The sequence below is a fragment of the Muntiacus reevesi genome, chromosome 6 (genome assembly GCF_963930625.1).
Source record: "Muntiacus reevesi chromosome 6, mMunRee1.1, whole genome shotgun sequence".
Lineage (NCBI taxonomy): Eukaryota > Metazoa > Chordata > Mammalia > Artiodactyla > Cervidae > Muntiacus > Muntiacus reevesi.
Window position 1 is genome coordinate 88,502,339 of NC_089254.1, and position 20,129 is coordinate 88,522,467.

A 20,129-nucleotide genomic window follows, 5' to 3' on the forward strand; every position below is an offset into this window, starting at 1 on the left:
CGATGGAGAAGGGAAAGGCTACCCACTCCAGTATTCTGGCCTGGAGAATTCCATGAACTGTATAGTCCATGGGGTCACAAAGAGTCGGACACGACTGAGCAACTTTCACTTTCAAGTGATTTATAGTATACTCTTTTCATAATTTGTTTTTCTGAATAGATAAAATTATCATCTAGTAGAGGTTCCCCTCCTTTTCCCCCCTCCCCCCCGCTCCCCTCCCCCTCTCTTCCCTCCTAGTCCATCCCTCCCTCCCTCCCTTCCTTTGGTTGTTATAAATGGATCTTTCATAATATTGAGTACCACTGAGCTGTAAGATGAAGCACAAATTATTTTGCACAATAGATAAGGCCCCCACCATCTGGCTTCCCCCTAGCTGAACCTCTGGTATACTGCATGCTTGGTCATGCTCCATATGTTACACTGTTTCCACTGTTCTGAATACTTCCACCCCACCCTCCTTCCTACTCCCAGTGACACCTCTCAAGTAGCTACTTCTGTAACATCTTTCCTGATCAGAATAAAATCCAAACTCCTTTCCAAGGCTTATAAAGACCTTACTTCATTTTTTCCAATCTTATCTCCCTCCACTGTTTCCCTTTTCACCAGACTCTTCCTCTGACTGCTCCTCACCCATTCAGGTCACAAATCAAATGTGCCTCATCAGAGACCACCCCGCTCCACAGCCATTTTCTTATCATATTGCCTTATTTTATCCTCTGCATAGCAGAAATTCTTATTTTTTCCTTTATGTCTTTATTGTTATGGCTCCTTCCTCTAGAATGTAAGTTTTTTGAGATGAGACTCTGCCTTCTTGCTTATCAGTGTGTCTTTTTCCTAGAACCTGGTTCCCAGTAAATTAAAAAAAAAAATTTTTATTGGTGTATAGTTGATCTACAATGTTGTGTTAGTTTCAGATGTACAGCGAAGTGAACCAGTTATATATATACATATATCCACTCTTTGTCTTTTCCCATATAGGTTGAGAAATGGAGTATTCCTGCCATATCAGTAAACAAGGATGTCACAGTCATCAGCAGTTTCAACCCCCCAAATGTGAATTTCTGAGCCCTAAGGGCAACCAGGAAGGAAAATAATAGCTGTGATCTGGCAGCCCTGAGGCTGCAGCCACTCCCTAAAGTGAGCACTGAGGAAAAACACAGGATACTGGCCCAAATAGCTGAGATGCATATGAAAGGAATGATTTCCATGAGCCCAGACCCTTGCATATTCCCATACATAGAAAAGGGAAAAGTGCCAAATTCCTTAACTTGAGATATCCGGTTTTCTTTAATTCACAAAAATACTTTTTGATGATCAGACTACCTGCCCTTTGTTTCAGACTTCTGTATAACCTGACTCTCTGCACTCCCCATCTCCCCCCACCTCCTTGGAGCAGTTCTTTCAGGGTTATTTGAGATTCTGTCTCCTGGGTTTGAAGTCCTAAAAATTCCCACTGAATAAAACATAACTGTCAACTTTAAGATTGTGACTGTCTTTTAAGCCGACAGGCTCATTATTGAGTAGAGTTCCCTGTGCTGTACAGTAGATCCTTATTAATTATTTTATATATAGTAGTTGTGTGCATGTCAATCCCAGTCTCCCGATTTATTCCCCCCCTTACCGCTTGGTAACCGCAAGTTTGTTACCTACATCTATAACTATTTCTGTTTTGTAGATAAGTTCATTTGTACCCCCTTTTTGTTGTTCAGTTGCTGAGTTGTGTCCAACTCTTTGTGACAGGGTATTGGCCCAGATAGCTGAGATGTATATGAAAGGAATGAGTTCATTGAGTCCAGACTGCATGGACTACAGCGTGCCAGGTTTCCCTGCACTCCACTGTCTCCTGGAGTTTGCTCAAATTCATGTCCATTGAGTCAGTTATGTCATCCACCCATGTCATCCTCTGTCGCCCCCTCCTCCTCCTGCGCGCAATCTTTCCCAGCATCAGGGTCTTTTTCAGTGAATCAGCTCTTTGCATCAGGTGGCCGTAGTATTGGAGCTTCAGCATCTGTCCTTGCAGTGAATATTCAGGGTTGATTTCCTTTAGGTTTTACTGCTTTGGTCTCCTTGCTGTCCAAGGGATTCTCAAGAGTCTCCTCCAGCATCTCCTTTTTAGTTTCTACATATCAGCAATATAGTATGATATTTGTCTTTCTCTGTCTGACTTGCTTCTCTCAATATGAAACTCTCTAGGTCCATCCATGTTGCTGCACGTGTATTATTCTTTTTTATGACTGAGTAATATTCTGTTGTATATATACACATCTTCTTTATCCATTTGTCTGTCAATGGGCATTTAGGTTGCTTCCATGTCCTGGGCATTGTAAATAGTGCTGCAGTGAACATTGGTGTGCATTTATCTTTTAAATTATGGTTTCCTCCAGATGTATGCCCAGGACTGGGATTAATGGATCATATGGTAGCTCTATTTTTAGTTTTTTGAGGAACCTCTAAACCATTCTTCACTCTGCATTTCTACCAACAGTGTAGGAGAGTTCCCTTTTTCCCATACCCTCTCCAGCATTTATTGTTTGTAGATTTTTTTTTTAATGATTGCCGTTCTGATTGGTGTGAAATGATACCTCATTGTAGTTTTGATTTGCACTGTCTGATGATTAAGCATGTTGAGCACATTTTCATGGGCTTTTTAGCCATCTATATGTCTTCTTAAATATTTGTTGATTGATTAGATTATCTACCCTCTCCTTTTTATACATTGCGGTGTTGAGTCTTTGCTGCTCTTAGAGTTTGCAGTCTCCATTGCTAGATTGAGCGGGCATTGTAAATGGTCAAGGCAGTCCAGGAGTGGACATCTTAAAGATATCTTGTTGGTAAGAGCATGTTCTTCTCCCTCCAGTTAATCAGTTGTTGCCAGTTTGAAATTATAATAAAAATTAGCATTTAATGGAGGTGGGGGGCACTCTACTGAGTCCTTAATTTCTTCATTTCATTTAATCCTGACATTAACACTATGACGAAGGTATTAATACATTATTACCAGTTTATAAATAAGGTAACTGCTGTACATGGAGAGGTTAAGTGTAACTGCTCTAGCAAATGACAGAACTGACTCTCCAGCCCAAGCTTTAACACAGTACTGCTTACTGGCTTATCCAGATTGTCCTGATTTTTTAAGGAAAGTCAGAAATCTGAAGCTTTTATTCTGTTTCCCTATTTTAAAATGTTGCCAATTCGTTCACACTGAAAAACCAAACAAAAAACAGTGTAAACCAAACAAAACAGATATGAGGGGCTGCTTGTTTTATATCGGAGAAGGCAATGGCAACCCACTCCAGTACTCTTGCCTGGAACATCCCATGGGCAGAGGAGCCTGGTGGGCTGCAGTCCATGGGGTCACGAAGAGTCGGACACGACTGAGCGACTTCACTTTGGTTTATATGGTTTCTCTCTGAATAGACCTGGAACTGTTTATGATCCTCCCCTTATGATCCTGGTACTCCAGTGCTGGATGGATGGTTGCAGGGACAGATGGCAACAGTCATTTCGGATTCCGCTTCATTTTCTTGCTCCACAGTAAAATAAAGCAAAATAATGTCTTATGTTTCTGTAGCATATTGCAGTTACAAGGTGTTTTCATATACATTGTTTGACTTTTTAAATTTCTTTATTTTATTTTATTTTATTAGTTGGAGGCCAATTACTTCGACTTTTTAAATTTCAATTGATGCTGCCACCATCAAACTGTATGTATGTGTCCCTTAACCTTCAGTTTCAGAGTGGATCAGAGGAAGTAAAATGCAGAAAGTAAACCAGGAAGTGATGAGTGTTAGGCTCACTGCTCAGCCTGCTTTTCAATATTAATCAGTATTACTGTTGGCCCCACTGATCTCATTATATGCAACTCCATGTGTGAGAAAGCTTAATTTAAACATTCAGGGTTATTTACTTTCTTTTTTCTTTTTTTTTCCATTTATTTTTATTAGTTGGAGGCTAATTACTTTATAGTTTTGTAGTCGTTTTTGCCATACATTGACGTGAATCAGCCATGGATTTACATGTGTTCCCCATCCTGATCCCCCCTCCCACCTCCCTCCCCATCCCATCCCTCTGGGTCTTCCCAGTGCACCAGCCCTGAGCACTTGTCTCATGCATCCATTCTGGGCTGGTGTTATTTACTTTAAATTAATGAGACAATATAATATCCATAAATTATGCACAGTTTATAGAAAATGCATTCAGTACTGGGGTTTTAGTTTTTAGATTTTGACCCTTCTGCATATACTTAATTTCCAGTGACTAATCTGGTTCCCATTACAAATTTCTAAATTTACATAAATAATCTATGCAAATAATAATTTATATAAATAGTAGGGAATTTCATACCTTTTAAAATTCAATTTAAAATATTTTTTATAAAATGGTATAATGATTACAAGCATTAAAATGTGAGCTCAGTTCTTCATTTTTTCCCCCCAAAAGTCAGTCCCTTGTTCTCTTTTTTAAAACAAAACAAATCAACAACAATTTTGTTCTCTTTCCACCTTTTGGAAGTGGGCGTGGGTAGTTAGCTAAATAAGTCATTTAATACAAATGAAGAAAAACATGAAACCAGTTGAAACCACATGAAACCACTGCCCTGGTGTTCACGGAAGACAGTGGCTTTGAAAGACGTTGCTTTGGCAGCTTATGAGTTACATTCATTCCTGTGGCATGGAAGAATGCTGTCAGGTCTATCAGTTTGTAGAAACTATTCTTTCGCTAGTGGTAAAGAACCTGCCTGCCAGTGCAGGAGACATAGAGATGTGGGTTCGATCCCTGGGTCAGGAAGATCCCAGGTCGGAAAGTGGGGCACAGTAACCCACTCCAGTATTCTTGCTTGGAGAATTTCATGAACAGAGGAGTCTGACTCGCTACAGTCCATAGGGTTGCAAAGTGTGGGACATGATGGAAGCAGCTGAGCACGCACACTAAGGCAGTGATGGTGGGCATTGAAGGGTGAGGGGACTGGAAGGCGTGTTAGAGGGACTGGGCTGAGTGAATGCAGATGAAGTTTGAAAAATCACTTCAATTCGATGTGCATGTTTTATAATGCAAATTCACTGACCTCTCAGTTCAGTTCAGTTCAGTTGCTCAGTTGTGTCCAACTTTTGTGACCCCATTGACTACAGCATGCCAGGCCTCCCTGTCCGTGACCAACTTCCAGAGTTTACTTAAACTCGTGTCCATTGAGTCAGTGATGCCATCCAACCATCTCATCCTCTGTCGTCCCCTTCTCCTCCTGCCTTCAATCTTTCCCAGCATCAGGGTCTTTTCTAGTGAGTCAGTTCTCATCAGGTGGCCAAAGTATTGGAGTTTCAGTTTCAGCATCAGTCCTTCCAATGAATATTCAGGACTGATTTCCTTTAGGATTGACTGGTTTGATCTCCTTCAACTATGGAAAAAATCATAGCTTTGATTATATGGACCTTTGTTGGTAAAGTGAAAAAGTGAAGTCATTCAGTTGTGTCTGATTCTTTGTGACATCTCTTTTTAATATGCTGTCTAGCTTTGTCATAACTTTTCTTCCAAGGAGCAAGCATCTATTAGGACCCAGTTGTTTTGTGGAATGTCCTCTTCTCAACCTATTACAGTCAGACTCCTGCCTCCACTGCTCCAGCGAAACTGCTTGATAAATGTCATTGTCCCATTTATCCTAAAATTCCAAGGACTGCAAATCATACCATCATTTTCTGAACCACTAATATATGCAGAGTACATCATGAGAAATGCTGCACTGGGTGAAGTACAAGCTGGAATCAAGATCGCTGGGAGAAATATCAATAACCTCAGATATGCAGATGATACCACACTTATGGCAGAAAGTGAAGAAGAGCTAAAGAGCCTCTTGATGAAAGTGAAAGAGGAGAGTGAAAAAGTTGGCTTAAAACTCAACATTCAGAAAACTAAGATCATGGCGTCTGGCCCCATTCCTTCATGGCAAAACCATAGTTTTGACTAGATGGACCTTTGTTGGCAAAGTAATGACTCTGCTTTTTAATATGCTGTCTAGGTTGGTTATAGCTTTTCTTCTAGGGGCAAGTGTCTTTTAATTTCATGGCTGCAGTCACCCTCTGCAGTGATTTTGGAGCCCTCCAAAATAAAGTCTGTCTGTTTCCATTGTTTCCCCGTCTGTTTGCCATGAAGTGATAGGACCAGATGCCATGATTTTAGTTTTCTGAATGTTGAGTTTTAAGCCAACTTTTTCACTCTCCTCTTTGACTTTCATCAAGAGGCTCTTTAGTTCTTCACTTTCTGCCATATAAGGGTGGTGTCATCTGCATATCTGAGGTTATTGATATTTCTCCCAGCAATCTTGATTCCAACTTATGCTTCATCCATCCCAGCGTTTCTCATGATGTACTCTGCATAAGTTAAATAAGCAGGGTGACAATATACAGCCTTGATGTACTCCTTTCCCAATTTGGAACCAGTCTATTCTATGTCCAGTTCTAACTGTTGCTTCCTGACCTGCATACAGATTTCTTAGGCAGGTCAGGTGGTCTGGTATTTCCATCTCTTTAAGAATTTTCCACAGTTTTTGGTGATCCACACAGTCAAAGGCTTTGGCACAGTCAGTAAAGCAGAAGTAGATGTTTTTCTGGAATTCTCTTGCTTTTTCCATGATCCAGTGGATGTTGGCAATTTGATCTCTGATTCCTCAGCCTTTTCTAAATCCAGCTTGAACATCTGGAAGCTCACGGTTTGCATACTGTTGAAGTCTGACTTGGAGAGTTTTGAGCATCACTTTGCTAGTGTGTGAAATGAGTGCAATTGTGCAGTAGTTTGAGCATTCTTTAGCATTGCCTTTCTTTGGGATTGGAATGAAAACTGACCTTTTCCAGTCCTGTGGCCACTGCTGAGTTTTCCAAATTTGCTGGCATATTGAGTGCAGCACTTTCACAGCATCATCTTTTAGAATTTAAAATAGCTCAACTGGCATTCCATCATTTCCACTAGCTTTGTTCGTAGTGATGCTTCCTAAGGCCCACTTGACTTCACATTCCAGGATGTCTGGCTCTAGGTGAGTGATCACACCATCGTGATTATCTGGGTCGTGAAGATCTTTTTTGTACAGTTCTTCTGTGTATTCTTGCCATCTCTTCTTACTATCTTCTGCTTCTGTTAGGTCCATCCATTTCTGTCCTTTATTTTGCCCATCTTTAAATGAAATATTCCATTGGTATCTCTAATTTCCTTGAAGAGATCTCTAGTATTGTTTTCCTCTATTTCTTTGCATTAATCATTAAGGAAGGCTTTCTTATTTCTCCTTGCTATTCTTTGGAACTCTGCATTCAAATGGGTATATCTTTCCTTTTCTCCTTTGCCTTTCACTTCCCTTCTTTTCACAGCTATTTGTAAGGGCTCCTCAGGCAACCATTTTGCCTTTCTGCATTTCTTTTTCTTGGGGATGGTCTTGATCCCTGTCTCCTGTACAATGTCACGAAGCTCCATCCATAGTTCTTCAGGCACTCTATCAGATCTAAACCCTTGAATCTATTTGTCACTTCCACTGTATAATTGTAAGGGATTTGATTTAGGTCATACCTGAATGGTCTAGTGGCTTTCCCTACTTTCTTCAATTTAAGTCTGAATTTGGCAATAAGGAGTTCATGATCTGAGCCACAGTCAGCTCCCGGTCTTGTTTTTGCTGACTGTATAGAGCTTCTCCATCTTTGGCTGAAAAGAATATAAATCTGATATCAGCATTGACCATCTGGTGATGTCCACGTGTAGAGTCTTTTCTTATATTGTTGGAACAGGGTGTTTGCTATGCCAGTGCGTTCTCTTGGCAAAACTCTATTAGCCTTTGCCCTGCTTCATTCTGTACTCCCAAGGCCAGATTTGCCTGTTACTCTATGTATTTCTTGACTTTCTACTTTCGCATTCCAGTTCCCTATAATGAAAAGGATATCTTTTTGGGGTGTTAGTTCTAGAAAGTCTTGTAGGTCTTCATAAAACCATTCAACTTCAGCTTCTTCAGCATTACTGGTCGGGGCATAGACTTGGATTACTGTGATATTGAATGGTTTGCCTTGGAAACGAGTGGAGATTAATCTGTCATTTTTGAAATTGCATTCAAGTACTGCATTTCGGACGCTTTTGTTGACTATGATGGCTACTCCATTTCTTCTAAGGGATTCTTGCCCACAGCTGTAGATATAATGTTCGTCTGAGTTAAATTCACCCATTCCAGTCCATTTTAGTTCACTGATTCCTAAAAGGTTGATGTTCACTCTTGCCATCTCCTATTTGACCACTTCCAATTTGCCTTGATTCATGGACCTAATATTCTAGGTTCCTATGCAATGTTGCTCTTTACAGCATCGGATTTTACATCCATGACCAGTCACATCCACAACTGGGTGTTGTTTTTGCTTTGTCTCCGTCTCTTCATTCTTTCTGGAGTTATTTCTTCACTGATCTCCATTAGCATATTGGGCACCTACCGACCTGAGGAGTTCATCTTTCAGTGTCTTTATCTTTTTGCCTTTTCATACTGTTCATGGGGTTCTCCAGGCAAGAATACTGAAGTGGTTTGCCATTCCCTTCTCCAATGGGCCAAGTTTTGTCAGAACTCTCCACCATGACCCGTCTGTCTTGGGTGGTCCTGCACGGCATGGCTCATAGTTTCATTGAGTTAGACAAGGCTGTGGTCCATGTGATCAGATTGGTAAGATCCAAATCTTGGGTTGAAGATATACACAGGATAGTGTGGGATAGAGTTAACATGCCCAAGCATGTTATGGTCAGAGACTGTGCTCTGGGACAAAGTGGGGAGCTTTGATGGAGCACTTAATTAGAATGCAGGAGATGTGGGTTCAGATTTTGATTTTGCTGCCAATCGAGCTGTGACTTTGGGTCTCAGCCTTTCTGGGTCTCAATCAGACTAGATAGCCTCCAAGGTCTTAGACATCTGGTTAAAGATAACTCTTTGTGAGCATCTAGGTCTGACTGGTTATCAAGATAAGAAGATATATATAGTTAGGGGATCCAAAGTAGATAATTACAGGTTTTTCAGCCAATTATATCAGGATATTCTTTGTACTTCCTAACAAATTAAATAGCAGAGGAAACTTATGATTGAGAAAAAACATGAGTCTCCTCTCTTTTCTCTTCTTCCCACCCCGTAGCCCTATGGTCCAGAGACAACCTTTAAAAATAATTTCATTATTTGTTTTTAGCTTCTCTTAGCATTACTTCCATGAGGCTATATTAATAATATGTGTAAACTTCTGTTTTCTTGAATTACCAACTTTAGGCCATATCTGTGGACTTTTTTAGTATGAAAAATAAGAATTTAAGTCACTTTTTCTATTTCCTCCTTTCTCCATCCCCCATTATTTGATATTTATATTTTTTTAATTCTTTCATTAATTATCTTTATAGTTTCAAATTGATAGACTTATTTTTTGATCCATCAACTTTCAGTCCACCAACTTACCATTTTGTAAAATGGCATTATAAGTGCCCCATGCGCTAACCCTCTTTCCAATATTCCAGGTTCTGGGAGCCATACTTTACTTTTACATCATTATGGTTAATATTTTTAGTTTGTCTTCCATCCCCAAAGTATTATGTGCTTATCTTTATGTTTAGATTACTGTTTTTACCACATTACATTTCTGTGCCTTCTTTAATAGCCATGTCCAGAATTATAACTGTATGAATACTCAAAAGTTTTATGTCTCTTAAGAGCTAAGGAAATAATTGGGTATGTACTTAAAGACTTAACTTAGTAAACCATTCATTTACACATTTATTAAACAGATATTTATTGAATATCAGACTTGTCATCACAATGCAATTTACAGTAGTGAAAAATTGAAAACAATCTAAACAATTAACTTCAGGGAGTTAGTAAAATCCTACTATACATTTTTATAGGGAATGCTCTTTAAACATTAAAAAAAAATGATGTTAATTGTTAATAACATAAAAAATTCTGTTCTATAGTAAATTCTAAAATATTTCTAAAATAATATATACACTATAGCCTCACTTTTGTCTAAAGAAAAAAAAAACAAAACACAAAACAACCATGTAAGAAATTCAGGGGAGAATACTAGAAGCATGAATTGTTGTCTAGTTGTTTGGTGGTATCCGACAATTGGGACCCATGGACTGTAGCCCGGCTGGCTCCTCTGTCTATGCGATTTCTCAGACAAGAATACTGGTGTGAGTAGCCATTTCCTTCTCTAGGGGATCTTCCCAATCCAAGGACTGAACCTGCACATCCTGCATTGGCAAGCGGATTCTTAACCCCTAAACCACCAGGGAAGCCCAGAAGCATGCACGCCAAATTGTTAACTTAGTAATGTGGCTGTCTCAGGTGGTGGTGGTCTTGACTTCTGTTTCTTTTTTTTTTTTTCTGACTTGTGTTTTTTCAGTTACCCAAAAAGAACATGTGTCACTTTTATGATAATTTTTTAAAATTAGAATTACCAGTTTTTCTTGAAATAGTGTGTTAAATAATCTAGGAGTACCTGATAAGATTCAGTAAATATTTGTGAAGTGGATGAGAGAATGGTTGATTCCAGAGGTTTCTGGATCCATAATATTGACACATATACATTCACAGTTTTATCCAGAAGCAAGTCCTAGTTATCTCAAAAGAAAAATCATGTATTGAAAAATCTAAAAAACGGCTTTAACTGAATGTTGGTTGTGTAAAGGCAAATCCAGCAGACTCAAGGCCCACTACAGAAGCGGCCAGGCAACAATGCTATATTTCACAGTAAGCAGGATCTGAATAAAAGTGTCCTTTGTGCTGGTGAGACTGAGGGGTGGGACTTGGGGCAATTCATATTATTTCTCCTTAATGGAAATTGAGGCAGCCTCTAATCCTGCCGTCACATGACAGCTACTTATTTGATTTTTTGGCAATTTGGGGAGCAGCTGTGGACACATGATTTTTCTGCAAAAAGAGCCAGCTGCATTCTTAACCCATTTGAAAATGCCTGGGTATACTAAGCTTCCTTCCTATCCACCATGTTTCTGATCCAGTGATAGCTTCAGCAACTCACTTCCTTTTAATTGATATTTGTAGCTGTTGATAAGCATCTGAATATTTGAGAATGCATTTTCTAATCCTTTTTATCATTGTCATCAACATTCATTAGGTACCTTCTCACTCAGGTCACTGTGACAGACACAGGGTTGTAAGCTGTAATGTGGAGACGACTTTCCTCTTTGACAGGTGGGTCAGCATTATCCTTAGAATCATTTTATTTTCAGCAGGTTAAATTACAGTGTAAAGAAAGAATCTGGTGTGAAGGCAGCTGAAAGCTGTGTGCCTTTGGTCCCCAGACTCCTCCTGAGTCTGCTGTCTGGGTATTCGCTCCCGTCCGCTTGCAGCCCCCTTCTTTCACTCTGGCGCCTGATGGACTCCCGGCTGAAGACTCTGACCCCCGTCACGATTCCTGCTCAGTGTCCTTGTAGTCCTCTCTTCTAGTGCTCCCTTAGCCTTTGGTGATGATTATCACTAGAATATGATTTTTTCTTTTATAAGGAAAAAGTTTTTATTTATTAAAAAAAATGTCTTTTTGGGAGCAGCCTGTGGGATGTTAGTTCCGTGACCAGGGTTCGAACCTGTGTTCCCTGCATTGGAAGCACAGAGTCTTAACCACCAGACCTCTAGGGAAGTCCTGGAAAAGGCTTTTTTAAAGGCAAAAAGCCTTCTAAGTTAATGTTATCAATTTGTCCTTATTTTTTTAAGCTCTTTTAAGCCAGGGTTCAAGAAATACAGTCAGGGAATTGGGTAGGCAAAATTTCTCTAATGAGTAAAAGAAAGCTTTGCTTTTGATTGTGAACACCTTTAGGGTGAGGGAGCAATGCAGACAGTCTTTGCAGCTTTGAATTATCACAAGGGATGGATTTGCTTGAAATATTGTATGAACCTACTTCGTTAGAAATTTCTTGAACAATGATTAGAAGCAAGTCATTTCAAAGCTTAAAAATAGAATGTAGAAGAACTGTACTGTTCATTGTGGTAGTCATAGCCACTTGTAGCTGTTTATATTAAAATTATTTAAAACTGTCACATTTCATGTGGTCAGTAGGCACATGTGGTTAGTTAACCACATGTGGTTAGTGACTTATTATTTTGGACAGTGTAAATTGAGAACATTTCCATCATTGCAGAAATTCCTATTGAACAATACATCAGCTCTTCTATAGGTTCTAAAGCAGTACTGTCTAGAACCTATAGAAGAGTTGATGTATTTTGAAGCATTTGGTAGAGTAGATTCACCTATTTAATACAGAAGGATGTTTATTCCAGTCGAAGAATTTTAGTTTCAAGCACGGCTTGAAATTCACTGTGCTTTCCTTACATTTTTCCTTGGTTGTGGCACCCTCTAGTGTTTCAGCTTTGTTTAGATCACAAGCTCCCAATTTGTGATTTATAAGCACCTTTTCTCCCAATGTAAAAATAAATCCTGTAACTTTCGCATTGACATTTCTATGCTTTATAAAACTGCCTTTATGTGGAATAGTAATACTAGTAATAATAGGTTACACTTAACTAGCACTTATTATATACCATGTTCCATTTTAAGCCCTTTTATAAAAGTTGGTCCAAAAAAGTCGTTTGGTCCTTACAATAATTCTATGAAGTAGTTTCTATTAATCTCCCCAACTGAAAGATTGTAAAACTAAGGTATAGAAGTCAAGTGGAACTTGTCTAAGGTGACAGTGAGTGGCAGAGCAAGATTTGAACTCAGTACTCTGGCTCCAGAGTTTGTACTCTTAACCACTCTGCTGTGGATGTGAGGATGAGCTTTCAAGCAGGAATGGGGTGGAATGGAGAGGACGCTTTGCTTACTCTTGGCATGCTCTTGGACTGAATTCTTTGGGCCTAGTTGTATAATAAGAAAACAAAACTCTAAATCTCTGCAAGCCACACTGGAAATTATAGTTAGTACCTACTATTGATTTTCAGTAGATATACATAGATCTATCTGTATAATCAGTCTGCCCAAGAAATTAGAGTGGCAGATAAAGGTCAAAGCTGTCACTCCTACCACATTTTCTTTGTCCAGACACCGAACTCAGTATATTTATTGAATAATATGACAGATCTTTTTGTGATTGTCACTATTATTTCCATAAATGCCATAAATAGGCATTTATTATTGTGATGTTGATTTTGAGGTTTGCTGGAATGTTAAACTTATTAAGTACTTTATTAAAAGAGCAGGTAGGAAGGTAGACTCATAAACAGATAAAAGTTTGTGTATTTGTATAACTCCTACTTCTCTTCCTGTCTGTACCCCCTTCTCACTTCTGTGTCCCATTTTTCTCTTCCTGAGGCATTTTATACTCTTAACTTAGCCTCTTTTTAATGACTAATCAAACTCAAGATTTTGTATTCAGCTTCCATCAGCATATGGAAACAAACCATAGTGGTGTCCTTATAAAAATGTCCTTCGAATCACTTAACTGATAGTATAAAAATGTCAATACATTTTATTGTATTGACTTAAATCAATATAAAATTTTGCTGCTTATTGACACTTTTGAGTTATTTCCACAAAGGTACGTATTTTCTTCCCTTTGTATCAGTCAGAACCTGTAAACCATGTGAGGTATTTCAGTGAATTTTATTCTGGAATTGCTTACACAGGCATTGGAAGACTAGAAGGGCAAAAGCAGACACTGAGTTAATCCAGGTAACACGGGAAGCAGCTACCCCGGCTCCCCTTGGACTAGGGGAACAAACTAGAAGAACCTAAGAGTTCAGAGGGGCCCCCACACAGCTGGTAATCTCACCTCCGAGTGGGATGTCACGTAGCTGGTGCTCAGCCAACAGGGAGAGGGGCACAGTTGGAGCTGGGAGATGAGGCTGTCCTTGGTCATTGGAGCAGCTCAATTAGGAATGAAAACTGCAAGGCAGTCCCTTCTCTCCACCTCTTCCCATCTTAACCTGTTGTCTCTCCTTGGTAAAACCTAACATGAAGCTGGTAAATAAACTTCACCAACCCAGCCCAGAATTGGCTAGAGAGCATTTCAGTACAAGTATAGAGGGCTTGGAAGTTGAGAGAAGAGATTAATGGCTAGCACAGTATTATAGGAGAATTAATGGAAACTGTAATTGCCTGGGTATAGCTTTACTAATTATAATGTGCAACCAATTACCCATAGACATTTATTAGGAAACAAATTATGATGGCTGCTATTCATAGAGACCTTAGTACCCAGGCCCTGCCTTCCATGAACTTATAATATAGGTTTCACAAAACCGTCCACTCAGAAAAGGGAACCCTCTTACACTGTTGGTGGGAATGCAAACTAGTACAGCCACTATGGAAAACAGTGTGGACATTTCTTAAAAAACTGGAAATAGAACTACCATATGACCCAGCAATACCACTTCTGGACATACACACTGAGGAATCCAGATCTGAAAGAGACACGTGCACCCCAATGTTCATCGCAGCACTGTTTATAATAGCCAGGACATGGAAACAACCTAGATGCCCATCAGCAGATGAATGGATAAGGAAGCTGTGGTACATATACACCGTGGAATATTACTCACCCGTTAAAAAGAATTCATTTGAATCAGTTCTAATGAGATGGATGAAACTGGAGCCCATTATACAGAGTGAGGTGAGCCAGAAAGATAAAGAACATTACAGTATACTAACACATATATACGGAATTTAGAAAGATGGTAACAATGGCCCTATATGCAGGGCAGAAGAAGAGACACAGAAGTACAGAACAGACTTTTGAACTCCGTGGGAGAAGGGGAGGGTGGGATGTTTCGAAAGAACAGCATGTATATTATCTGTGGTGAAACAGACCACCAGCCCAGGTGGGAGGCATGAGTCAAGTGCTCGGGCCTGTTGGGCTGGGAAGATCCAGAGGAATCGGGTGGAGAGGGAGGTGGGATGGGAGACCGGGATGGGGAATTCGTGTAACTCTATGGCTGATTCACATCAATGTATGACAAAACCCACTGAAAAATTAAAAAAAAAAAAAACAAAACCGTCCACTCACTCTGAAGGCATTATGAAGTTGTGTGTTAAAGTTTGTTTTTTCACATATGTATAAAAGCAGTATGTGGACTCTTCAGTTGTTACTAATGAATATTTACAAATTTTATCCACATTGGAATGAAAAATATGTGATTCCAGTCATAAATTAGGCAGTTAGCCTTACTCAAGGTAAGACTTTTCTAAACTTGAACTGTGCTGTTCTTTTGACCTGAGCATGAGAAAGGCACTTGATTTTTCTAGTGATGGTTTGCTCTAGCATATTTAATTTTTAAAGTTTCAAAATAATCAGTTTGGAAGGCTATGTTGTGGTTATTTGTTTCTAAGGTTCATTTTTCAAAGTAATACATTCTTATGTAAAAGTTCAAATAGAAGGCTTTATAATAAAAAAATCAGTGGCCTTTTGCCACACTCTTCACCTGCACCTAGTCCCACTGTTAAGAGACAGTTACTTTAACTGTTTCTGTTTATAGTTTTAACTATTTTGTTTATAGTATTATCAAACAGTATTACCTCCATAACTTTAGAAAATACACCTGTACTACGTTTTCCTGATTTATCAAGCTTGGGACATTTTACCTCACTCTGCTTCCTTCCTTTCCCCTGTTTCTGAGTTGCATTATGATACTGAGATCTCTGTTCTTGCTCTGATTCCCTCACTGTGTAAAGATAGGATTTACGCTCCCAGCCATTCCCCAACCTGTCTGCCTTCTCCTGTCTCCTTACCTCTCTCAGCCTGATCTTTGCCTTTACATTGCCAGGGTTCATAACTTTTTAGTTGGAGTCTGAAAATGGAAAGCAAGAAGCTACATCATGACTGTGGCTTGTTCTTTTTTTTTGTAGACCCCAGTGATGTGAGGAGTGTGTGTGTGTGTGTGTGTGTGTGTGTATTTTCTTCTTCCTCTGCAAGCTTGTTCTTTTTTTTTGTAGACCCCAGTGATGTGAGGAGTGTGTGTGTGTGTGTGTGTGTGTGTGTGTGTGTGTGTATTTTCTTCTTCCTCTGCAAGTCCTATTAACACCCTTAGGCTGTTTGAAGGAGAATATTCCTAGGAAGGTCAAATGCATTCCTCTTTTCTTGAGCTCCATTTATTACTCAGAATTAAACCACATTTTACCTTGTTTCTATTTTCACTTTGACTTTCTCGTTGCAATTGTTTTAAAGTTTTTCCTGCTGTGGTAAAATTTTGATCCATTACCATGTGTCCCTCAAGAATCAGATTATTGTCTTTGGCTTTAGGCTTTTTTGGGAAAGGCTGTTTTGTTGAGTAAAATTTCTGTCCTAGTTATGAATTTAGATTCTGGACATGTCTATGAATTAAATTGAACCTTTCTGCTTTTCTGTCCCTGGTTTTGTCTGTGGACATAGTCTTGCTTTGAGAATTTCCCCCAAGCAGTTTTAGTAGCTTTTCTTTTGATGTGATAATTCTTTTGATGAGACTAAGGCTTTCTCTTACTTTTAGTTATACCTTGATTGGATTTCTCAGCCTGCTCTTCCAACTTTGTTGTGTGTTTTTTTTTTTAATACTCTACACTTAATCTCATTATGTGTGGATTAGACTAAATTTAACTGCCCTTGGACATTTCATCCAAATTCCAGTAGCTCCTTACATACTGTTGACTGCAACTAACAGGATGCTTCTGACCAGAAAATCTGTTTTTCTGAGTTCTCTTCCATTATCTTTAGTCCCATGCCTACTGGTCCACAGTGGCAAAAATAGGAACTCCTCTGTCTAAAATGCCCATTCTCCAATCCCTTATGCATTTGTGCTCAGTCAACAAGTCTGTCTGACTCTCACAACCCCCTGGACTGTAGCCGGCCATGCTCCTCTGTCCATGGGATTTCCCAGGCGAGATACTGGAGTGGGTTGCCATTTCCTTCCCCAGGGGATCTTCCTGACCCGGGGATTAAACCCATGTCTTCTGCACAGGGAAGTTCCCCAATCCCTTATAGATTATATGTTAAAGAAGAACCTTCAGATGAAGTATATGTTGCACCGCAGGTGATGACCTAGGCTAAGAAACAGGCTTTAATAAAATTGCTACCAAGTTGTGTTATTTTGAGGGGGAATGATTTTTTTTAAATGGAGTATAACTAATTGGCTGAACATCACTGGTTCCAGGTAATAGACATGCCTTTTTATTTGTATATGATATTTAGAATCACAGGTACATGTTGTCTGTCCTTTCATCTTGCTTTTCGTATCTATTCAGAGGAATCACTATCGGGTCCATTCTCTGTTTTGTGCATTCTCATGAAATTATGTTAGAGTTGTTGGTTCCCTATAATTTCCTTATGTTAATGTTTCGGAGTCTAGTATTTGAGTTGCTGGAATTAATATAATAAAGTCTTTTTAGATGCTTGACTCAAAATCTTGTGCATGCAGTTAAGAAAACCATGGGGATTCCCTGGTGGCTCAGTGGTAAAGAATCTGCATGCAGTGCAGGAGACTCTGATTCTATCCCTGGGTTGAGAAGATCCCCTGGAGGAGGGTGTGGCAACCCACTGCAGTACTCTTGCCTAGAGAATCCCATGGACAGAGGAGCCATGCAGGCTGCAGTCCATGGGGTCGCACAGAGTCAGACACGACTGAAGCGACTAAGCAGCAGCAGCAGCAGCAAGAAAGCCGTATCCTCAGAGATGGATGTATAGCTTAAAGACGAGGTAACTGAGGCCCAGTGCTTGAGAGGCTAGTCAGGTAATGTGTCAAGAAGGATAGAATCATGAAGACACAGGAATTCTGGCATCATAATAATTAGTGTTGAGCTTTTATGTGTTCTTCACCATATCTGGAAAATCTCCTTTAACCCACTTCCTTTTGAGGAAAGGTACTACTTTCCTCAAAGATACTACTTTTATTTTCTTTATCATTAAAAAAAAAATAAAAAGGTTGAAATTGAGGCTTAAAGGTTAAGTAACTTGTCCAGGAGTTCTGAATGTCTGGTAAGAGCCTGTGCTATTTTTAAATTTTCATTTTATCTAATGTTTTTATCTATTAGAAGTTCCTATCCTTTCTGCTCTCCAGAGAATCTGACTTTTTGAGGATGAAAGCTAGAAAGCCTCACTCAAAATGACTTAAGTGGGATGGGGTATGACAATCGCCTGCAGTATGTGTATGCCAGTCATATCTGGCTTTAGACAGCCTGTTTTGCTTACTAAATTATGAAACCATTTAAAGCATCCTTTACAAGTATCCCACTCTGGTTCAAAGAAGTCTGAAATGGCTTTGCCTTTGCTTTTTACAGAGGGTCAGCAGACAGGTTAGTGAGGCTGAAGGATGGTGTGGGGAAAGACCTAGAAAGAGATGAGGCTCTGGGTAGGAGTGACAAGCCTGTGAAACAGACATCCCTATTGATTTATTCTGTGAACTGCTGTTCTGGAGAAAAGAACTGAAATCCATTATGCCAAGTGCGTAGCGTACAAATCCTTTTGAAAAGGATTTAGATGCCATCTAATCCCAAATCATTTAAAAACATTTTTGGAGTACCCAGAATTCTAAAATGCCCTAGGCAGTTTGTCTCAGACTAGAACAGTGAAATGGATAGAAAAATAGTATTTTAATGGTATCTTCCTTTCATATATTATGTTTAATTGCATGACTTAAATGGTGCATTAAATTGCATTTTTAGATATGTACAAATCTGGGGGTATCTCAAATCTTCAAATTCTATTTAGTTTCACCATTAAGTATGATGTTAGCTGTAGATTTTTTTTTTATCAAGTTGAGAAAGATCCCCTCTATTCATAGTTTGCATCTCTCCCTTTTTAAGACTAACATTCCATTGTTTGTGTGTCCACTGTTTTTTAAGGTTCAAATTCATTTTATTTTTTAATTAGTTTTGTAAATTTATTTTTCATTGTAGGTCTGTCCACATTTTGTTACCCATTCATCTGTTGGTGGATAGTTAGTTGCTTCCACCTTTTGGCCATTGTGAATAATGCTGTGAACATCAGTGTACAAAAAGCCCTTTCAGACCCTCCTTTCGGTTCTCCCAGCATATATAGTACCCAGAAGTGTGGAATTGCTGGATCATATGGTAATTCTTCTGAAAGTTTTTTGAGAAACTGATATGCATAGTTTGATATAAAAGGATGTTCACTTCACTGATGTTTATAGTAGCAAAAATACGGAAGCTGCCTACCTATATATCTGCTATATATACCTATATATCTTCCTATATATACCTGCTTCCCAGGTGGCTCAGACAGTAAAGAATGTTCCTGGGAGACCTGGATTCGATCCCTGAGTCAGGAAGATCCCCTGGAGAAGGAAATGGCAATCCACTCCAGTGTTCTTGCCTGGAGAATCCCATGGACAGAGGAGCCTGGTGGGCTACAGTCCATGGGGTCGTCAAGAGCCAGATACAACTGAGTGACTCATGCTTTCACTTTCCTATGTATCAGTAGGTGATTGGTTGCATAATTATGGCACATCAATACAGTGAAGTATTCTTCAGCTACATAGAAAGGTCTGTAGATCTGTATATTTTGACATGTCAAAATGTCCAGATATCTTGTCACAGAATAATACATGTATTGTGAACCTATTTTTATTTTAAATCATACATATGTATGTATGCTTCAAAAAACTGTTAAGGATAGTGTACTTCTCTGTATGTTAGGGCAGGGAGGGGAAAGAGGGAACAGAGCATAAGTCCTGTCTGTAGGAGAGCAAACCTTAGTCCTGTTACTGTGTCATTTCAGGGCATATAAGAAACACAGTTTTATAAGCAGAAGAACCAATTTGAATAATCACAGTTTGGGGAAAAAAATGTTTAACTCCTATATGTGTTTGAAATACAAAGGAACTGTTAAGTATTTTACTTACCATTTTTATGTCCACAGTGTCAAATGCCAGTCACCAGGACCTTTTAAATATCTTTTTTATCATTATGGATAATACCAAAGATATTTATTGTTTTGTGACTTTAAATATAAAATTAGCACAGTGAATTTCCATCAGAATAGTTTCATGCAAGGAAAATATTCTACCATGTTTATGTCATAGGGTAATGATGCTGCCCATTTCCTATGACTTGGTGTGGTGAGGTATATAGTAAAATGAAAGGCTTGTCGAAGTTCCTCTTCCCTTGAGGAAAGTATTTCTTAGTTTAAGCATTGACCTGTATTAC

General features: G+C 39.1%; 1 protein-coding gene across 4 annotated transcripts in view; it reads left to right on the top strand.

The window, feature by feature from the left end:
* Window positions 1-20,129, top strand: part of NRF1 (nuclear respiratory factor 1) — a 119,483-nt gene that overhangs the window by 25,285 nt on the left and 74,069 nt on the right. Inside the window, exon 2 of one of the 4 annotated variants that reach the window (XM_065938915.1) lies at window positions 11,121-11,197. The exons of the other annotated variants lie outside the window; for them this stretch is intronic. The gene's annotated coding sequence lies outside the window, so the exon portion shown is untranslated. The remainder of the gene's footprint in view (window positions 1-11,120; window positions 11,198-20,129) is intronic. 4 annotated transcript variants of the gene reach the window in all.